Consider the following 5429-nt stretch of genomic DNA (forward strand, 5'->3'; position numbering starts at 1 on the left):
CTTGTGGTTCCATGCCGGTTGAGAATCCTGTAAGTACTCTCCAGCCCATCCATCATTCCTCCGATATCGTTGGCCCTGCGTTTTTTGGACGTAGATGTGGACATCCACCAGGTTCTGGAGAGGGAAACTGCTCCTGCTACCTGCCCTCCAGAATGCATCGATGTTCCAACAGGGGTAAGAGATCTGCTGAGAACCTGGGCACACATCCCTCGCCACTCGACACCCAGGTATCACCCGCACTATCCAATCCTTCTCCAATAAATACTGGTGGCCCACCTTGGCGCAGGACATCACCCGCTATGTCAACTCCTGCTCCATATGTGCCCAAACCAAATCTCCCTGGCACGCTCCAGCAGGGAAACTACTTCCCCTTCCCGTGCCTCAGTGGCCTTTTGGTCCTATTTGTCTGTAGACTTCGTTACCGGTCTCCCCCAGTCTGATGGTTTCATCACTGTTATGGTTGTTGTGGACAGATTCTCCAAATCCTGCCATTTTATCCCTCTCCCTGGTCTCCATACCTCTCTCCAGGTCGCTGATGCCCTGTTCCAGCAGGTCTTCCGGCACTATGGCCTTCCGGAGGACATCATCTCCGACTGTGGCCTCAGTCCAACATGGAGGTGGAGAGGACCAACCAGGAGCTGGGGAGGTTCCTAAGGAATCACTGCCAGGACCGACAGGGGAGTTGGCCCGGGTTCCTTCCCTGGACAGAGTGCGCCCAAAACTCACTTCGTTACTCCTCCACCGGGCTGACACCTACCAGTGCATCTTGGGATATCAACCGACCCTGGCTCCATGGACTCTGAGCCAGACCGAGGCCCCTGCAGTGGACAAGTGGTTCCGTTTGCCATCAGAAGGATCAGGCAGGCTGCCACCACAGTGAGGCTCCCGTGTTCCATCCTGGTGATCGCGTCTGGATCTCCACCAGGAACCTCCCGCCCCGCCTGCCCTCTGCCAGAAGCTGAGCCCCCGGTTTGTGGGGCCCTTCAAAGTCTTCCGGAGGGTCAATGAGGTAATTTACTGTTTACAACTCCCGACCAACTACCCGATCTCACCCTCTTTTCGTGTTTCCTTCCTCAGGCCTGGTGGACTGGGAAGGGTACAGCCCAGATTTCGACTTGTCATTTGTAAGGTTACTGCACTTCAGCACAACGAAGAAATGACAGGCAGAAGGACCAGGCCTTAGCATTGTCACAGAGGTGATGGAAGATTTCATCAAGCAGCTGAGGGACAACTTCTCCACCAGATTTGAAGACTACAGCATGCCCAAGGATATCATTGTCTTTGTCCGTGATCCTCTCACAGTCCGCCCAGGTGGAGAATTCTCCTCCCTTGCTAAGAAAACGATACCCTTCCTCGATAAGGCCGCAATTCAAACTGAGCTGATTGAATTCCAGACATTGAGCCAAATCAGTGATGCGCTCAGGAGTGCTGAGTTCTTGTGTGCGTTTTGGGTGGCATGCTCAGAGGAATACAGCACCATAAAGAAACTTGCATTTTATGGGCTAACAATGTTTGGATCGACTTGTGATAATTACGATACTGCAAGTCCTCCTTTTCCTCTATGAACGCAATCAAGACTCATGAGAGTAACTGGCTTTCACATAACTCAGTTGAGGACTGCCTGGGCATTAAAATCACATCCTTCTCACCCGACATCCACAAGATCGTATTTCCCTCCACAAGAAGGGAAATGCAACTTTTCCCATTAAGTAAGTAAGTAAAGTGCTTATCCAGAGATATTTAGGTGTCATGCTGACAGTATTTTCTGCTTATTCTGTCATTACAGATGCAAGCTATTCCGGGACTACCGATACAGACATTCAGACACAGACGTCACCATGTCGGTTGTTACATTTTTGACCAGTTGCAATTGACGGCCTAATTAAAAAAAATCCCACTTCTATTAAAAAAATACATATATTAAATTAGACCATTTTTTTTTTCTTGTGAAAGATACTGCTAAGACACATAGTCTATCTCAGCCAGTTAAGTTATTTTATATAGGCCTAGGCTCGTAAAAAATATACTCCAATTAAGCCCACTTTTTGTTTGTAAAGTCAAATTGAAATGAAGATTATTGTTAAAATGAGTTACTCATCTGGTGTAGTTTTTCTCCATCTGTTGCTGTGCGCCACTTGTAAAATAAGTTATCTATATTTGCATCACCAGCTGCTGTTCACCTCCTATTGATTGCGCTGTGTTTGTAGCTTTACGTTTCAGCACCACATAATGGTCCACTGCCTGCTTTATTAGTTGACTGTCTCCTGCATTCTTTCTCCTCTTGAATTAAGATCAAATTTTACTGCTAACCTACAAAGCATTACATGGGCTTGCTCCTACCTATCTCTCTGATTTGGTCCTGCCGTACATACCTACACGTACGCTACGGTCACAAGACGCAGGCCTCCTAATTGTCCCTAGAATTTCTAAGCAAACAGCTGGAGGCAGGGCTTTCTCCTATAGAGCTCCATTTTTATGGAACGGTCTGCCTACCCATGTCAGAGACGCAAACTCGGTCTCAACCTTTAAGTCTTTACTGAAGACTCATCTCTTCAGTGGGTCATATGATTGAGTGTAGTCTGGCCCAGGAGTGGGAAGGTGAACGTAAAGGCTCTGGAGCAACGAACCGCCCTTGCTGTCTCTGCCTGGCCGGTTCCCCTCTTTCCACTGGGATTCTCTGCCTCTAACCCTATTACAGGGGCTGAGTCACTGGCTTGCTGGGGCTCTCTCATGCCGTCCCTGGAGGGGGTGCGTCACCTGAGTGGGTTGATTCACTGTTGTGGTCATCCTGTCTGGGTTGACGCCCCCCCCTTGGGTTGTGCCGTGGCGGAGATCTTTGTGGGCTATACTCAGCCTTGTCTCAGGATGGTAAGTTGGTGGTTGAAGATATCCCTCTAGTGGTGTGGGGGCTGTGCTTTGGCAAAGTGGGTGGGGTTATATCCTTCCTGTTTGGCCCTGTCCGGGGGTGTCCTCGGATGGGGCCACAGTGTCTCCTGACCCCTCCTGTCTCAGCCTCCAGTATTTATGCTGCAGTAGTTTATGTGTCGGGGGGCTGGGGTCAGTTTGTTATATCTGGAGTACTTCTCCTGTCCTATTCGGTGTCCTGTGTGAATCTAAGTGTGCGTTCTCTAATTCTCTCCTTCTCTCTTTCTTTCTCTCTCTCGGAGGACCTGAGCCCTAGGACCATGCCCCAGGACTACCTGACATGATGACTCCTTGCTGTCCCCAGTCCACCTGGCCATGCTGCTGTTCCAGTTTCAACTGACCTGAGCCCTAGGACCATGCCCCAGGACTACCTGACATGATGACTCCTTGCTGTCCCCAGTCCACCTGGCCATGCTGCTGCTCCAGTTTCAACTTCCACCTGACTGTGCTGCTGCTCCAGTTTCAACTGTTCTGCCTTATTATTATTCGACCATGCTGGTCATTTATGAACATTTGAACATCTTGGCCATGTTCTGTTATAATCTCCACCCGGCACAGCCAGAAGAGGACTGGCCACCCCACATAGCCTGGTTCCTTTCTAGGTTTCTTCCTAGGTATTGGCCTTTCTAGGGAGGTTTTCCTAGCCACCGTGCTTCTACACCTGCATTGCTTGCTGTTTGGGGTTTTAGGCTGGGTTTCTGTACAGCACTTTGAGATATCAGCTGATGTACGAAGGGCTATATAAATAAATTTGATTTGATTTGATATGTAACTTTTGCATTATTTAGGCAAGCTAACGTCCTTCTTGGGACATTGCATTTGGGACTTTTTGCATCTTGGGTCCGAGATGTTTTTATAATGACATTTATTTTTATGCAAAAAATATTGATAATTTATTTGGTGGGTTATGGGGGGGCCAAATAATATTGCTGGCAGGCCAGATTTGGCCCTTGAGCTGCCAGTTCTGGAACCCTGACATACACAGTTCACATCTACAGTAGGGACAGAAGACAGAGAAACAGGTGGTCTGGTCACTACAAGTTCTCTTTTCCAATTATAATGTTTAATGTATGTCAGACACTGACGGGATAGATTATAGGACGTGATGTGCTCTGGAACAAGTTGTAATGTAATGTGGACCAGGTTTCTTCAGCAATCCTCTTTTACAACGTTGATCAACTGCTTGTTTTCTCAGGTCGCCCGATGCTTTAGAGATATCGTCACGTTTAGTATGCTTTCCAGAAATAGACCGAGTGGTTCACTGTGTTCCTAGCTCAGTGGAGTGGAATCACTACATCTAGTAGTTCCTTACAGGTCCCTCTGGGCCACAGGTGAGTTAGAAAAGAGAAAGAGAGAGGTGCTGACTACAGAACCAGAAGCCTATCCACTGAGACTTGTCTCACTCTCCTTATTCTCTCTCCCTCAATACAGCAATGTGAGTAATAGGCATATATTTGTGTATGCTTGCTTTGTTCTGTACTCTACCCCACAGTGTTTTACGAGGGCATTCTGTTATAGTAGAATCAGTGCATAAACCATTCTATAATTAACAGGTTCTCAACTAGAGATGGCATCTGAATAGAAGTCTCCAGTCTGGGTAACAGAGGGCTGTAACAATACCCCGTGCATACCAGAACAGACCAGTGTTCCCCGGATATAGGCATCCTAAGCCTGGGAGGAATCCTCTGCCACCAACTCATTCACAATACCTGGATGCTGTGAATCAGCAGGAGAGCTGAGGAACCTGGTAGCTTTGAACAGCAGGGGGATCCAGGGGGACCATGCCAGACCATGCAAAAACTGTCTGACCCCTGACCTCTAACCCTACCTCACCAGTAGACCCCAGGTCGAAAGAGATATCAGATAAATCAACCTTTCTCTAATTCTCTAAACTTAGCCCCCAGTGCCATTGTGAGCCTTACTCAGATGCCAAGATTACGAGTTTCCTTATAGACAGAAACCCCATTGGAATAGGTGGGTGGGTGGATGGATTCACCGGCCAACCACAACAGGGGGCTTGACCTATAGGGCACAGGTTAATTAGGGTCATGTTCTGTTTTGGATTCACAGAGTGATAAGTTGTGATGATTTTAGACTGGAAGGACGGTTGGTGACTATAAAGCTTTAGTTGGAATATACTGTATATGTAACCTATTGATGCAGCTACTGTGAACTCTTTATAGGCCTTTTCACGCTGCATTGTTCTTTGCCCCAGGCTATCTTAGCCCCAGGCTAAGACTGGCCCTTGGCTAGTTTATCCTGTGTTCACACAGGTATTAGTTAACCCTGGGATAAGCTTTAGGATTCACACGTGTATTCCAAAGCCCTGGACTAACGGACAAACACACATGCAACCAACAATCTATCTCTGGCACACGACCAATGTTATAAGTAATACGCCATTATTTCCCTCTTGCTTCTAGCCTCGCATTTTATTTCCAAAAAATGATGGTTTGTATAAACCTTGCTTTCTGCCTGTCCGACCTCGGAAACTGTTTCACTTT

The sequence above is a fragment of the Oncorhynchus kisutch genome, linkage group LG10, assembly GCF_002021735.2.
Source record: "Oncorhynchus kisutch isolate 150728-3 linkage group LG10, Okis_V2, whole genome shotgun sequence".
NCBI classification, from domain to species: Eukaryota; Metazoa; Chordata; class Actinopteri; order Salmoniformes; family Salmonidae; genus Oncorhynchus; species Oncorhynchus kisutch.